The sequence below is a fragment of the Anabrus simplex genome, chromosome 10 (genome assembly GCF_040414725.1).
Source record: "Anabrus simplex isolate iqAnaSimp1 chromosome 10, ASM4041472v1, whole genome shotgun sequence".
Classification (NCBI taxonomy): domain Eukaryota; kingdom Metazoa; phylum Arthropoda; class Insecta; order Orthoptera; family Tettigoniidae; genus Anabrus; species Anabrus simplex.
Window position 1 is genome coordinate 98,895,280 of NC_090274.1, and position 17,933 is coordinate 98,913,212.

Below are 17,933 nucleotides of genomic sequence, written 5' to 3' on the forward strand. Positions count from 1 at the left end.
CCATTCATTATGAAATTGATGCCCAGTTCCAAGTGCACTGCTCTATACACAGCAAATCTAAAGAGCATAATCCACCCCTTCCTCTTTACTTTCAGTATCAAGAGCATCTTTTATTCTGTTTTCTGATAGAGTTCCAGAATCAGTATCCACCTTCTTAGCTTTGTGCCATTTTTCATCTTGTACACCTTGACAGCATTATCTGGCCTATCCTTCGTCCTTGTATAACCGAAAATATTTCATGTAAGTTCAGCAGTAACATGTGAGTGCCAACATGTAATATTCTATCACCCACTGGCCTCTCAACCTGAACAGAACAGAGGGAATAAGTTCAATTAAGTTTGGACCTTTGTCATGCAGTCATTCAGTGACAACTCCCTTTTCCTTTTACTGGATACGTTGAATATGGGCCTAATTCACATCGTCGCACTGTCCCTAAATACACCCCGATGAGGTAGAATGTAACTTTTACCTCTAGCCCCTTCATAATGTCTCTCTTCAACAATAAAATCTTTAGCCCATTCTGGCAGTACAGCAACACACTCATCAAATTAATTCTCACGAATATAGAACACAGTCCTTTTTCTGCAAAATTGCTGTGTCATATATTAATTGCAATCCCTATTGTTTCTCAACTCTTGTGTCAAGAAGGCAATGATGTTGGTGAAATTATTCTTAAGGAATTGGAAAGGATGGTAGATAAACTCCATTGTGGTAAAGCAGCAGGAATAAATGAAATTAGACCTGACATGGTGAAGTATATTGGGAAGGACGGGTTGAAATGCCTTCATAAAATAAGATTATCATGGAGTGTTAGTAAGGTACCTACAGATTGGATGAAAGCTGTATTTGCACCTACCTATAAGCAAGCAAAGAAGAAGGATTGCAACAATTATCAAGGTATCTTAATAAGCAGTATGCCAGGCAAGATGTTTACTGGCATCTTGGAAGGGAGGTAAGGTCAGTAGTTCAGAGGAAGTAGGATGAAAAGCAGTGTGGTATCAGACCATAACGGGACTGTCAGGATCAGATTTTCTATATTTGCCAGAATTTTGAAAAATCTTTGTTGTTCGTACTTTACATAGATCATATGCTATAAGGTATAAATTGGCAGGAAGGGATTCAGTAAGGTGAAAAAGTAGTGAGCCACCTGGCATATGTTAATGGCAGGTGTTGCCTAAAGCCTTGGAACCTGAAAATAGGTGCAATGAGTATGGTATGAATGTTAGCTTTGCTAAGACTAAATTGATGTCAGTAGGTAAGATATCCAGAGATTGGGGATACGAAGTTGGAACAGGTAGATAATTTCAAATATTTAGTATGTATGCACTCTCAGGCTGGTAATATAGTAAGTGAACTTGAATCAAGCTAATTCAGTCTGCTCACAGTTGCAATCAACAGTATTCTGGAAGAATGAAGTCATTTCCTGGACTAAACTATTTTACATAGGTGTTTTTTCAGACCTACTTTGCTGTACGGGAGTGAAAGCTCGGTGGGCGCAATATAACTTATTCCCAACTTAGAAGTAACAGACATAAAAGTAGCAAGATTGGTTGCTGGTAAAAGCAGGTGGGAACAATGACAGGAGGGTACTTGTTATGAAGAAATAAAGCTAAGTTAGGATTGAACTCAATGGATGCGGAGCTGTAGTCATGAGCGAATCGTGCTGGGGTCATGTAAAGCGAATGGATCAGGATAGGTTACCTAGGAGAATGATGGAGTCGGTCATGGAGGGTAAGAGGAATACAAGGAGACCAAGGCGATGATGATTAGACTCAGTTTCTAATGATTTAAAGATAAGAGACATGGAACTAGTTAGAAATAGGGGATTCTTGTGGTGATTTGTACATTCAGAGAGGCTTGCAGACTGAACACCAAAAGGAATAATGGTTTGTAATGAATATGTATGTATGTATGTATGTATCCATTCCTTTAACAGGACATTTCGTAATGTGCTCATGGATAACAATTGCGTTAGCGCGGTGTCCATGTTTGCCACTATTGGCAGCATGGTCTGAAGTTATCTGGAAGATTTCTCTGTTCTTTATGCAGTACAAAATACTACATGCATTCTTACATACAATCATCAGTTTATTGCCTTATTACATGATATACAAAAATGCTACCTGATTTGAGTGTTGGTTCACTTTTAGTTCACCTCCTTGATGGTGATTTTTGATCAGTCAGCCCCATTAAGGAAGAGTCTTGCTATTGGAATAAGAATGAAACAAAGTTTTCAAGGAATGGTCTTTCTCATCTTAATTTAGCCATTCAGAATATTGATGATAATAATAATAATAATAATAATAATAATAATAATAATAATAATAATAATAATAGTAATAATTGTGGCCTGTAGCAGATTTTTTGAACTGACACCTATAGAACAACATGCCTGTCTAAGCACTGAGGCAAAGAACAATAAATGTGTCATATCTTCCATACTGTGCATCTCAACCATGATGATAAGACAAGGATGTGTTTCATGTAGACTCATTACACTGCACCAATCCACATGTGTCAGTGCTTGTGCACTACAAGTTAATTATACCTTTATAGGACTCTATTGGATCCTCATATTCAATACAAGATACGAATTGCATTAGTGCAGTGTCCATGATTTTCCCTATTGGTAGATTGGCCTGAAGTTATCAGTGAAGTTACCCGGAAGTTAGTGTTGATTAGGAGGTTGTAGTAAAGTCTTGTAGGTGTATAATTCAGTACTGCCAGTATGGATATGAAGCTGATAGGTATTATTTAACACTGCAAAAGATGCAAAAACTGCACATATTTAATTGATTTAGTGGTATATTTGCACACTATTAAGTTAAAAGACGATGTATGATATTAAAATAAGAAATATAATTTTTACATTCCTACTTAATTATAATTGGTACCGGTTTCGACCGTTATTCCTGCCAATCACGAAATAAGTATAAAAGATAATGCACAGGTAAATAAAATGTGCAATTCAAATAATCGCAGTGCCGTTCTGCACATATGTCTTTCTATTCAAGAACTTGCTCCGTACTACATTTACGTTTTTGATCTATGATTTCTTTATAATTTTGGGAGTATCAACACGCAGTGCTGATCCCTAAAGTTATATAGTGCCTCACGAACTGCAACTAAAAATACATATTTGATCCTAGACTTCTTCATAACATTGAATTTCCAATACACAGTGCTCCATAAAGTGTTTTAGTGCTTCTTAGACAGCATCTGACAGAATTTTTAAAACTTCACATTGTGTAAGGTAGTTTCCCATAGCTTTGCTCTTCCAGCCAGACAGTGCTGTTACATACCAGTCTCTCACATTCACTGAACTGTACACACAGGCCAGCTATTTCAGACCTTTTCCTATAGGATCTGGCAGTATTAGGAATGGCGTGACCCATACTCCTCACATCTCAGACACTTTCATATCGTAAGAGCTAAGGATGAGACTGAGACCTGAAATACAAGTGACGAACTTGTTCTGGGCCAATCCAGAAGACAACAGGCATTGAGCACACAGTATCTCACCAGAAATGGACTAGGGCAGGCCACCCCATAAGAAAGTCAAAAGCCCTAAACAACATGAACCATAACCTTTGTAGATAACCTATGGGAAACCACGGAAAACCATCTTCAGGGCTGCCAACACTGGGTTCGATCCATTATTTCCCGAATATAAGCTCACAGGTGTATGACCCTAACCGCGTGGCCACTTGCTCTATATAGATATATTGTTCATTGTGACAGGACTTCATATGAATTGAGAAGCAAAAGTTCAGACTGTTGTCTCAAGAATGCCAGCCCTATGTTCAGCATACGGCTGCCCTAATCAGTGTAACTAATCCAAGGATACCTTTTGTTTTAACTAAGTGTTACTGAATTAAAACTGACATTGCTTTTGCAATTCCTGTTTGATATTAAACCCATTTTAATGTTCGACCAGGGGAAGTACTGTGAAACAGAGTTATTATTCATTTTATCATGTTTCTGATTTCCTTTTTAAAGACCATGGAATTAACACAACAACGGGTTGTGAGGATGAAAATAGACGAATTGTATCCCACCCAATACGGTCTTTTATGCTGTGCACACTTCGAAGTTAAGTACATGTATCAAATGACCAGTGGCTACTACTGTCAAACATGACATGGTTCTAAGCATTTTATTTTCCCTCACATTTGCAAACAATGAAAATAGAGGGCTCACTGCCAATAAAACATAACTGCAAAAACCCACCAGAGGCAACCTGTTAAAATTAAAGTATATAAATTGGGGACTATTAAGTAGTTTTAAATTATCTTTCCCTAACAATTTGCTGCTCCTATTTATCATGCAATTTAAAATTGTAGTAATCGGGGTGACATTGTTTTAACGTTGTTTTAATTTTATTTTTTTAATCACCTAACCTATGACTACAGGTTTTGTCCCATCCCTAAGAAATTAAAGCAGCAATTGGTGCAGGCTACCAGGAATAGGAAAGCACACAAAGAGAAACAGGAGGAAAGTCTTCCATCACCAAGAAATCATTGACGGTCTTCACAAGAAACATAATGATTCAGGTCTCAATGTTCACGGTAGCTATTTCCAAGGGGTGATCCAAGACCTTGTCAGACTTCAGGCCAACCCAACCATGCGATGATATCCCCAGTATCCCTCAGGAAATTTTTACACCACCACATCTTCAAAATATTTGTCACTGGGCAGAGTTTTTAAAAGAAAGGAAAAGTTAGGGCTATTTCACAATCGACCCTCGGAACTTAGATGTTTAATGAAATGGCTGTTAAGAAGAACTTGCTGCGGGACAATAAACAGTTTTGTGTCATGTTGACTTAGGTCCGGGATATTTAGACACTGGTGAGTATGAAGTGGTTAAGGAGATATTAGACTTTATGGTTGATACACTGAATAGTAGTTCAAAAATACCAATCAGTGGCAGGCTCATACAAGAAAATTATATAGTCAGCAGCTGTGTGGGATTGCGACTAAAAGCCTTAGGAATGAAGGTTGTTGGAGTGAACTCCCAGTGTTCTTTTCCCCATCCTGCGGAGTTTGAGCAAAAGGCATTAACTTTCCTTGATACTGCTCACAATATAAAAATTGCAATTAATTCCCTAGGAGAAAAGCAGGTTCTCATAAAAGGTGGTGCTCCAGACCAAGAAAATATTATTGAGGTGGAATACCTGGAAGAACTAGGTGAAAGGCCTGCACACTGGTTATAGATTAAGGAGAAAATATAAACATAAACATTTCCTTAGGTGCATAAACCTTCAGTAATTCTGTGGCTAATACCCATAAATTTTGCAGTGATCTGGGTCTTGAAGTGTTTACTCATTGTGGAAGTAGCATTTAGTTTGCAATGTTCCTAAATCTTCCGTTGGATTTAATTAATTCATGCCATCTTAAATGTAACCAAACCAAGGCTGCCAACAGATATTCCAACAAGGCCAAAATCTGTACTGAAATTGAAAAATGCATAAGTTATGCTAATAATAGTATGTTAACTGAGAGTTCGTCCCTCTGTAACTCTAAGAAAATAACTGCAATGAATGTTATTTCTGATTTGTTAAGAGTGCAAGGTTTTGCAGAAAGATATGTCTGGGGAGACGATTCTGTACTAAGATACCTCCTCACATGGAGTTTAAGCCGGGATCACCTAGAATTCATCCTCTCATGTGTGAGGAACAAGGATATAAAATTCTTGTCAACTCAAAGCTGCATACAGGAAGTTCCTCAATGGTCATATTGTCCAGCTCCATGGCTAAATGGTTAACGTGCAGCCTTTGGTCACAGGGGCCCAGGTTCGATTCACGGCAGTGTTGGGAATTTTAACCATAATTGGCTAATTTCACTGACACTGGGGCTGGGTGTCTTCATCATCATTTCATTATCATCAAGACGTGCAGGTCGCCTACAGGTGTCAAATCAATGACCTGCATCTGGCGAGCTGAACTTGTCCTCGGACACACCCAACACTAAATGCCATACATCATTTCATTTTCTTTTACTGGTCAGATCGACGCACCTTTTAATTCTAATATGTGTCTTTGAAAGGAAGTGTTTTATTGAACCCTGGTCTTGTACAGACAATGCAACAAGAAATTGATTTTGACAGACTTAATCAAGATATAGTCACCAATTATGAACTCCTTTCTTTATATAGTGAATATGTCGATTATGTTGCAAGCAGTGTGTAAAATATTAAGAGAAAACTATTTCATAGTGTTCTGTATTGAGGTGAGTTCACTATTAGCCCAAGTTAAAATAAGATATATGATGGTTCAACCTTTCAATACTATTAAAAAATATTTTTTAAAAATATTCCTACTTAATTATAATTGGGACCGGTTTTGACCATTATTCTTAGTCACCATCAGTCGGTCACAAAAAAATATAAACGAAAATGCACAGGTAAACCAAATGTGAAGTTTAAATAATTATTTCAGTTGCTGTTTGTGAAGCACTAAAACATTTTAGGGAGCACTGTGTGTTGAAATTTCAGCCGATCACTAACAAGTATAAAAGTCGCACAGGTAAACAAAATGTGAATTTAAAAAAAATTCCATCAGATGTTGTCCAACAAGCACCACAACACTTTAGGGACCGGTGTGTGTTGGAAATTCAATGTTATGAAGAAGTCTAGGATGAAATACATATTTATAGTTGCAGTTCGTGAGGCACTATATAACTTTAGGGATTAGCACTGCATGTTGATAGTTCCAAAATTATGAAGAAGTCGTGGATCAAATACGTAAATATAGTACGGAGCAACTTCTTGAAGAGTAGTAAGACACGTGTGGATCATCACTGTGCTTCATGAACTAGAACTAAAAATACATATTTGATCCTAGACTTCTTCATAACATTGAATTTCCAACACACAGTGCTCCACAAAGTGGTTTAGTGCTTCACAAACAGCAACTGAAGGAATTATTTAAACTTCACATTTTATTTACCTGTGCGTTTTCTTTTATACTTATTTGTGATCGGCTGATGATGACCAAGAATAATGGTCGAAACCAGTGCCAATTATAATTAAGTAGGAATGTAAAAATGACGCTTCTTATTTTAATAGTAATGAAAGGTTAAACCATCATATATCTTCTTTTAACTTAATACTTAACTCATCTCAATACAGAACACGATGAAATCCTTATCTCGTAATATTTTACATACTGCTTGCAATATAATCAACATATTCACTATATAAAGAAAGGTCTACATAATTGGTGAATTAATCTTGATCAAGTGTGTCAGAATCAATTTCTTGTTGAATTGTCTGTACAAAGCCATGGTTCAATCAAGCATTACCGGTACCTTTCAAAAACATGTATTAGAATTACAAGATGGGTCGATCTGACCAGTGAAAGAAAGAAATGGTTACGGCTTTTAGTGTTGGGAGTGTCCAAGGATAAGTTTGGCTCACCAGATGCAGGTCTTTTAATTTGACACCCGTACGCAACCTGCGCATCTTGATGAGGGTGAAATGATGAAGACGACACATACACCCAGCCCCTGTGTCAGCAAGGTTAGCCAATTATGGTTAAAATTCCTGACCCTGCCGGGAATCAAACTGATGCCCCTGTGACCAAATGCCAGCACACTAATCATTTAACCATGGAGCCGGACAATATGACCATTGGGACACTTCCTGTATGCAGCTTTGAGTTGACCAGAATTTTATATCCATCTCTGTTCTTCACACATGAGAGGATGAATTCCAGGTGATCTTGGCTTAAATTGTATGTGAGGAAGTATCTTAGTAAAGAATCCTTTTGCCAGACATATGTTTCTGCAAGACCTTGCACACTTAACAAATTAGAAATGATACCATTCATTGCACTTATTTTCATAGAGTTACAGTGAGACAAACCATCAGTTAATATTATTAGGATAACTTATGCATTTTTCAATATCAGAACAGATTTTGGCCTGATTGGAATATCTGTTTGCAGCCTTGGTATGCTTACAAATAAGATGACATGAATTTATTAAATCAATTGCAACATTTAGGAACATTGCATACTGAATGGTACTTTCACAATCAGTAAACACTTCAAGACCCAGATCACTTCAAAATTTAAGGGTATTTGCCACAGAATTACTGAAGGTTTATGCATGTAAAGAAATGTTTATCTTCTCTCTCACCCACTCTAAATTCTTTCTCCATAATCTATAACCAGTGTGCAGGCCTTTCACTTGCTGTAATAGTACCTAGTTCTTCCAGGTATTTCACCTCAATAATATTTTCTTGGTCTGAATCACTACCATCTCTGAGAACCTGCTTTTCTGCTAGGGAATTAATTGCAAGGTTTATATTGTGAGTAGCATCAAGGGAAGTTAATGACTATTGCTAAAACTCTGATGGGTGTGGAAAAGAACACAGGGAATTCAGTCCAACATTCTTAATTCCTAAGGCGATTAGTCACAATCCCATCACAGTTGCTGACCATATGATAATTTGTATGAGCCCTCCACTCACCTGTATGTTTGAGCTCCTGTTCAGTGTTGCAACCATGAAGCCTAATACTTCCATGGCCACTTCATACACACCAGTGTCTAAATATCCCTGACCTAAGTCAACATAGACACAAAACTTTTATTGTCCTGCACCAAGTTCTTCTTAACAGCCGTTTCATTAAACATCGAAGTTCCAAGGATTGATTGTGAAAGAGCCCTAACTTTTTCTTTCTTTAAAAAGTCTCCTCTGTAAAACCTGGTCTGCCATCAATAGATGTTGCCCAGTGACAAAGATTCTTAATATGTGGTGGTGTAAATATTTCTTGAGGTACTGGTAACAATAGGGATACTGGGGATATCGATGAATGTTTGCGTTGGCCTGAAGCCTGACAAGGTCTTGGTTCACCTCTTGGGAATAGCTACCCGGAACTTTGAGACCTGAATCATTATATTTCTTGTGAAGACGTTCAATGATATCTTGCTAATGGAAGACTTCTCTCCTGTTCTTCTTTATATGCTTTGCTATGATTTCAGCTGATTTGTTTGCTGGTAGCCTCCATCAGTTGCTGCTTTAATTTCTTAGGGATGGGACAAAAGTTGTAGTTTTGTTCATAGGTTTGGTGATTTTAAAAAATAAAATAAAATATTTTTAAAACATTGTCGCCCAGATCACTCCAGTTTTAAATTGCGTGATAAATAGGAGCAGCATCTCTAAATTCAGGTTTCTTGATGATAAAGTTATACCTCGGCCGGTGTCACGCGGAAATACAGGAGATTCCACTTTTGGGACATGAAAGGTCATTGAGTTGGGTCACAGAATCGTATCGTTGGCTCTAACTTGATTCTACTGACGTAAGAAGACGATTGCTAATTAATGTCTTAATTTGGGCTATCATATTGACATACCTTATACTATCAAATGAGAACACCGATAATATAACTTGTCATGTAAGGATTTTCCGTTTAATGACTAAAGAATATTTAAAATAACAACTACAGTGCTAAGAAAATAAAAAAGCAACACAAATGGATGTTGGAAATGATTGAATGTTACCGGTACGTTAATTAAAAGGAAACAATTTTATCTTCTGACTCTTGTCAATATTTCGTTCACAACATCAATGACGACTTCAAATTAATGATAAAAATTAAAAGAAAATCCATATCACAATGCTGAAGGCTTGAATTTTAATTAAGTCCATCATTCACCACATTCATCTTCAATCTGATGGATAAAAAGTTCATAAATTCTTGTTGGCTTAGCATATCTATTCACTGACCTCAAATAAATGTCTCAAGATCCCGTTATTATGTTTAAATCATCGCTTAATTCATTAAAAATCTATCTAACAACTTGAATGCACCGGTAACCTATGCTCATAATTATCATTCAGGCCAAGAATATGATCGAATAACATAAGACAACATCGTAATCCTTCACACAATAACATTGAGAAAATAAGAAATGAAATTGGTCTATTCTGAGCTCCATTGGCATCTACACCTAAATAATGAACATTTGAAAACATGCTAATCACCAACTACAATGGTTTCAAAACTACGATGACTCTGCAGCACGGGTGTCTTCCGTGAAATCAACCTGTAAAACTACATCAGCTCTAAGCGTCAAGAAATTCAGCTAGCAAGAAAAATTAATCTACTCACCATATATAAATGAATATCATACATTCTATTTGTGACATGGTTCTCAACTATGTTGTGTCATTAACTCGTGAAGATCTTATATCACTCCAGCATTCTGCGCAATCACATATACTGTATTTAATATATTTTAGACGATCTTACTACCAGTTTTCTCGAAATGTCATTGTAAATATCGCCTTATGCCTAAGTAATTACCATTCATTACAGCAAAATCAATTTCATACGCATGACTAAATCAATCTCCACTACAGTAAATCTCATCAGGACCTCTACATCGCATCATTCTATAAAATGCTTAATCCCAATAACACATTCACGACGATCCATATAACGTTGAGCATTTTCATATTTCGACCACCCTTTCACAATAAACCTCTCATCATATTACACAGAAGTCATGCTCAAGGAATTTTCATTTCATTAAAAAATATACTCAGGCACTTCACATTACGAAGACTATACATTTTAACACCATTATTAACACAATATCATCGCAACAACATCATAATTACATTACATTACATTACATTACAATTACACTCGCGAACACTACGCTTAACATAAAAATATGATCGCAGATGACTCTAAATCACGCACATGTTATTACCGATTCCTTCTAATATATATTCGAACCATAAATTAAACTGAAATTTCTTCATAATGACACTATCTTAACACGGGTATTATCCATGCCTAAATCTGTCTGCATAACATTTACTAGCGACCGCTTAGATTCACACGACATAGCGTACGATATATCATAATTCAGGATCATTCACGACACAACTTCCAACATTCTTACCCATCGTAAGGCAATGATTGACGAATAAAATGGTTTCCTTCAGGTTGTGTAATTTGGCATGTCACAAATTTGACATTGTAAAACATACTACTCTACTTAAAAGCAGCTACATAGCGGGATAATAAGACATTGACTTTGAGTACTCATCATTCGTTGGCTTCAGGAAGAAGGCACCTCTCATCCTCCAGTATTGGTATACTATCCGTTCGTATCTATCCCAGTGTTCGTCAGGTCAGTTGAGACCGTATACTGAAACTTAGCAAGACATGCTGGGATTCATCAGCATCTCATAGTCATCTCCAATAGTACTTGGCGTCATGATACCTGAAACTCGTAATAAGTTATTAGTATAGAGTTACTCGCATTGATATCATTCACAATATTCTTGTACAACACTCGCCTTAATGTTCTGAGAGAACCAGATACGTATCTCGTTTCTTTAGAAATGTTATTTCTTATTACAGGTGACAATATTGTATTACAATCTAGCTTCACTTCTAATCTGCTTCCTATGCGTGTGCAACACTTCTAATACCCTCAGTGTTTTCAGCAGAACTGTAAACTTATCTTATTTTGAAACAAAACCTAATACTAGATTACAATAATAACAGACAGTTTGCTTTTAAAAGACTTCTCCATATTTCCTAGCTTTCCATATGTCTTTGACAATTAAACACCTGAATTCTTGATACAGAGTACTCTTATATAATCATTTAGGTCGGCAAAGGAATTAATTTAATAATTCGTCACATAATATTTCGGTTACCATTCGACAATTTCATCACCAGTCTCAATTATCGAATCGTATCGGACTAGATAGGCAAGGTATGGCCATCATGTACAGATTGAACTTAGCCCATTTAATCCAACTCATTCCATGGCCTCCTATACATTTCTGTCATTGATATTCTCGCCATTTATTTACATTTATTAAAATTTACTTGAATAAACTGTGATATTTACTTAATTCTGTATTTCGTGCCACGACATATTAATATCCACCTAACTTAACGAGATTCCACGGGATTCAGAACTTATCATTTTTGCCGATACCTTCAATCCGTTGCCTGTTGTTCGTATAGTTGAGCGAGTTATTTGGGTTTCTGTCACACTTGGACGTGCAGTAATCGGACATACGATTGTGTTGTGAACAGCCAAGCTCATGGGGAGGAGGAAAATGGTGTTGGTGAAATCATGCTTGAGGAAGTGGAAAGGATGGTAAATAAACTCCATTGTCATAAAGCAGGTGGAATAGATGAAATTAGACCTGAAATGGTGAAGTATAGTGGGAAGGCAGGGATGAAATGGCTTCATATAGTAGTAAAATTAGCATGGAGTGTTGGTAAGGTACCTTCAGATTGGGCAAAAGCAGTAATTTAACCTATCTATAAGCAAGGGGACAGGAAGGATTGCAACAACTATCGAGGTATCACATCGATTAGTATACCAGGCAAAGTATTCACTGGCATCTTGGGAGGATGTAATCAGTCGTTGAGAGGAAGTTGGATGAAAACCAGTGTGACTTCAGACCACAGAGAAGCTGTCAGGATCAGATTTTCAGTATGCGCCAGCTAATTGGAAAATGTTACGAGAAGAATAGGCAGTTGTGTTTATGTTTCGTAGATATAGAGAAAGCATATGACAGGGTACCGAGGGAAAAGATGTTGGCCATACTGGGGGACTATGGAATAAAAGGTAGATTATTAAAAGCAAACAAAGGCATTTATGTTGACAATTGGGCTTCAGTGAGAATTGATGGTAGAATGAGTTCATGATTCAGGGTACTTACAGGGGTTAGACAAGGCTGTAATCTTTCACCTTTGCTGTTCGTAGTTGACATGGATCATCTTCTGAAAGGTATAAAATGGCAGGGAGGGATTCAGTTAGGTGGAAATATAATAAGCAGTCTGGCCTGCGCTGCCGACTTGGTCTTAATGGCAGATTGTGCCGAAATATCTTGGAACTTGAAAATAGGTGCAGTGAGTATGGTATGAAAATTAGCCTTTTGAAGACTAAGTTAATGTCAGTAGGTAAGAAATTCAACAGAATTGAATGTCAGATTGGTGATACAAAGCAAGAACAGGTCGGTAATTTCAAGTCGTGTGTTCTCCCAGGATGGTAATATTAGTAAGTGAGATGGAATCAAGGTGTCGTAAAGCTAATGCTGTGAGCTCGCAGTTGCGATCAACAGTATTCTGTAAGAAGGAAGTTAGCTCCCAGACGAAACTATCCTTACATCGGTCTGTTTTCAGATCAGCATTGCCTTACGGAAGCGAAAGCTGGGTGGACTCAGGATATCTTATTCATAAGTGAGAAGTAACAGACATGAAAGTAGCAAAAATGATTGCTGGTAAAAACAGGTGTGAACAATGGCAGGAGGGTACTTGGAATGAGGAGATACAGGCTGATTTAGGAATGAACTCGATGGATGAAGCTGTACGTATAAACCGGCTTCGGTGGTGGGGTCATGTGAGGCGAATGGAGGAGGATAGGTTACCTAGGAGAATAATGGACTCTGCTATGGAGGCTAAGAGAAGTAGAGGTAGACCAAGACGACGATGGTTAGACTCGGTTTCTAACGATTTAAAGATAAGAAGTATAGAACTAAATGAGGCCACAACACTAGTTGCAAATCGAGGATTGTGGCGACGTTTAGTAAATTCACAGAGGTTTGCAGACTGAATGCTGAAAGGCATAACAGGCTATAATAAAAATGCATGTATGTTATTTCACCATAAGCTTTCAATGTCTTGGCCGACTCCAGTCCAACATTCATTGGATGGTTATCTTACTTAAAACTATTTAATAGATCCCACTGTATATACTTTAATTTTAACAGGTTGCCTGTGGTGGGTTTTCTTGGTTATGTTTTATTGGCAGTGAGCACTCTGTTTGCTTTGTTTGCAGATTCGAGGGAAAATAAAATGCTTAGAACCATCTCATGTCTGGCAGTAATGGCCACTGGTCATTTGATACAGGTACTTCGAAGTACTTAATTTTCAAGTGTGCAGAGCATAAATGGCTGTATTGGGTGGAATAAAATTTGTCTCTTTTCATTCCCTCAACCAGTTGTTGAGTTAATTCCTTGGACTTTAAAAAGGAAATTAGAAACATGATCAAATGTATAACAACTCTGTCTCACGGTACTTCCTTTGTTTAAACATTGAAATGAGTTTAATATCAAACAGGAATTGCAAAAGCAATGTCAGTTATAATTCAGTAACACTTAGTTGAAACAAAAGTTAACCTTGGATTAGTTACACTGATTAGTGCAGCCATATGCTGAACATAGAGCTGGCATTCTTGAGACAACAATCTGACCTTTTGCCTCTCAATACATAAGAAGTCCTGTAACAATGCACAATATATCTATATTGAGCAAGTGGCCATGCAGTTAGGGTCATACATCTGTGAGCTTGTATACAGTAAATAATGGGTCGAACCCATATTGGCAGCCAAGAAGAGGGTTTTCCGTGGTTTCCTGCTTTCACGCCAGGAAAATGCTGGGGATGTGTCTTAATTAGGGCCACGGTCACTTCCTTTCCACATTTAGCCCTTTCCTGTCCCATCGTCACGAAAAGACCTATCTGTGTTGGTGCAACGTAAGGCAAGCTGCAATATCCCTGTCGGCTGACCTTATGTACTCGTGCCTTCACAAGGAGCACTGTATGATATTGTAGATAACCTATAGGTTATGGTTCATGTTGTTTAGGGCTTATGACTTCCATATGAGGTGGCTTGCCCTAATCCATTTCTGGTGAGATACTGTGTGCTCAATACCTGTTGTATTCTGGATTGGTTCAGAACAAGTTTGTCACTTTCATTTTGGGTCTAACTCTCATCCATAGCTCTTACGATATGAAAGTGACTGACATATGAGCAGTATGGGTAACACCATTGCTAATACAGCCAGATCCTATAGGAAAATGTGGGAAAAAGCTGGTCTGTGTGTGCATTTCAGTGAACATGAGAGGACTGGTATGTAACAGCACTGTGTGGCTGGAAGAGGAAAGCAATGGAAAACTACCTTAGTCTTCATTTCCTTAGTTTGCCTCCTCAGTGACACCTAGCTCTCTATGGCAGCTGATGGCAGAGCTATTGAGGACCCTCCCTGCCCTCAGACTGAGGGAAAATATGGAAAATATGGAAGATACATTTTCCAGCTGAGTTTTATTTGCTGGTACAGGATGTCAAAGATAACAGTGATATATTTTGAACTTTTTAATGTTTCAGAATTGGTTTGTTTATAATGAGCAGAATATTTGTAAGCATGTCAGTACATTTTCCTGATCATTTGGTGTTATTTTGGAAGGTTTTATATTATATAATTGTTCTACTCTTCAAAAATAACTCTGATCATACAAACAGATCATTCCTCCACTCCTGAAGGTCTCTTAGTTGTCATGTTTTTATGGATACGCGACATTTAGATTTTATGAAAAATGATAATGAAGATTTGAAACTGAAACTGTCTCATTTACTAGGAAATGATGAATTGTTAAGTGCACTCGTATATAAATACATTTCCAAATGTGTCTGAAAAATTAGCCTAATATATTAACTTATCCACAGGACAATTACAAGATTATATTTGAAGAGATGCACTTGAAAGAAGAACCAAATTCAGAGTTGGCAGTGGCAGGAGAAGCACAGGTGAACACATTTGAAATAATCTAATATTTTGATGACATTTTTCTGATAATGAAAATTGTAACAAACTGCTGAATAGGCTTCATTGAGCAACTCCTCATTTTAAAGCAGACATTTTGGAGATCCTTTTAAAGATCTATAGTGAGTTTTCCAATATTTTGAAATGATTTTCGTATTTTCTTCATGTAGTGTGAAATTTTATGCTAGGTATTATATAGCAGCTATTATTGTTCAAAGTCCCTCCACTGCATGGCCTCTGGTTGCTGGTTTCTTCATTGTTACTGCTACCTTATCCTAACCAGATTTAGGCTACGAGCATGGCTATCTTCCTTTTGTCATGTGCTAAAGTGTTCCAACACATTTCTTCAAATTATTGATCCCAGATGTCCGTCTTCTTCTAAGTCCTCTTTTGCCTAAATTTTTTCCTCAAAGTATTACTTGTGACAGACTGTCCTTTTTAGGAGTCCTCATAATGTGATACATGTATTTCAGCCACTTGAGTTAAATTATCTTGATAAGCTGAGCTCGACAGCTCATTGTGTGGAGTACCCTACTGTCGGCAGCCCTGAAGATGGTTTTTATAGTTTTCCATTTTCATATAATTAATATGCTGGGGCTGTACCTTAATTGAGGCCATGGCCGCTTCCTTTCTACTCCTAGCCCTTTCCTATCATTTTATTGGCAAAAGACCTGTCTCCGTTGGTGCAAAATGAAAATAATCCATAGGAATTACACAATTTGTCATTATATATCCACATCATGAAATTTTGGATTCTATTTTCTGATGGTAATAAAATGTATAGGGCTCTACAGTATTTAGTAGGGTGTAGAGGACACAGCACTTTGTTACTCTCGTTTTGCGCTTTATTGTGAGATTGTCTGAGGATAGGAGTTGCCACATGCTTATGAAGATGGACTCTGCATTCTCTATCCAGCATTTGATTTCAGCACAATTGTCTTATGTTACTCCCTAGATTTACCATATCTTTTACCCTGTCTGCCTGTATGTTGTACGTCAGAAAGCTTTCTGATGGTGTAGGTTTCTTTTTACATTGCTTTTGTTGTGTTGAGGACAAAGTTACATTCTTTGGGTACAGCTTTTGCAAATTGTGGAGAACACTCATTTATGTGCAGGACAGGAAGTGCTCTGTAATGGAACGTGACAAGAAGTAAGTTCGAGCATACATAGGAGAGTATAAGTAAGGGTATTTTACAAATGCATGCCGTATGAAACAAACAATCTCATTGTAAATTATAGTATTCCTGTTAAGAAGCCTTTCACAAATCATTCCAATAATTACACACATAACTGCAAGTCACGCATAACTCAGTGTGTTAATCAGTTGATAGAAGATTATGGATTATTCACTGTCACTATATTTAGGTACACTAAATCTCTTAGAGAATGCCCCTCCCATTGTTTCATCATATTCTGTATCCATGCCTATTTCACTTCTGCTGGCAGAACTGTGGTTTAATTACAACTTTCCCTTGCGGTTTCAGTAGAGGACACAGACTTTCACATGACTGAGGTTCTCACGAGCTCTCAATCTTTGTGGTTTCCCGTAATGATGCCATTATTTCGATCAGCATTTCAGCTTGTGGCTCATACAATTTAGCCCATGTCTCATCCAGCATAACGATATTGCATAAGAACGCCTCTCCTTTGTACTTACAGTACTCCAAATGATTACGAGCAGCATCGTATTGTAATAATTTCTGCATTTCCCTTGAATCACGAAGAACCAATAAGAAGCACAGTCGTATTCGCTAACCCGGTGTCTTGGGCCAGCTCACATATCATATGGTATCGACCAGATTCCATTAACACTTCTCCGTCACTGACACTAGGATGACCTGGCTGACACACATCTGCCACTTATTGTTGTCCCTTGTTAAAGACTTTGCCCACCGTGCCCCTGTCCTGTAAGGCTATGCAGTTTCACTGCAAGCTTCTAGCCAGCTAACCCTAGGCTGTGTTCAATATGCCAGTTTGCATGCATGTGATGTGAGGTAAGGTAGGTATACAAGTAACGTGTGTTGTCAGTGACATTATTAGATTCCATTTCATGGTGTCTCATCAGCAGTGTTGTCACTCTTAAAGTTCTAACCACCTTATCTCGCGTACTCCAGTTCGCCTAGAGCTAATTAAACATCATTTCTGTCTTCATCCACATGTGGCCTACGTAATCTTCATATGACCATTCCATTGAAAGTATTTTATCGATATATATGGAGAATCGCCTGTTTCCAGCATGTTTCTTCTCATGAAGTTAATATAGATTGTTGTTTAAAGCTTTGATGTTGTGAACAAATGGGATTGCCTTTCCGGTATAAACTTGTACATTAATGTTAATATGATTTT

The 17,933-nt window shown here is 37.5% G+C and overlaps 1 long non-coding RNA gene across 1 annotated transcript in view; it reads left to right on the top strand.

Annotated features, from left to right (window-relative positions):
• Positions 1-15,571, top strand: part of LOC136882171 (uncharacterized) — a 28,803-nt gene extending 13,232 nt beyond the window's left edge. Inside the window, exon 3 of the long non-coding RNA XR_011018759.1 lies at positions 15,491-15,571. This is a non-coding gene — a long non-coding RNA (uncharacterized lncRNA). The remainder of the gene's footprint in view (positions 1-15,490) is intronic.
• The last annotated feature ends 2,362 nt before the right edge of the window (positions 15,572-17,933 follow it).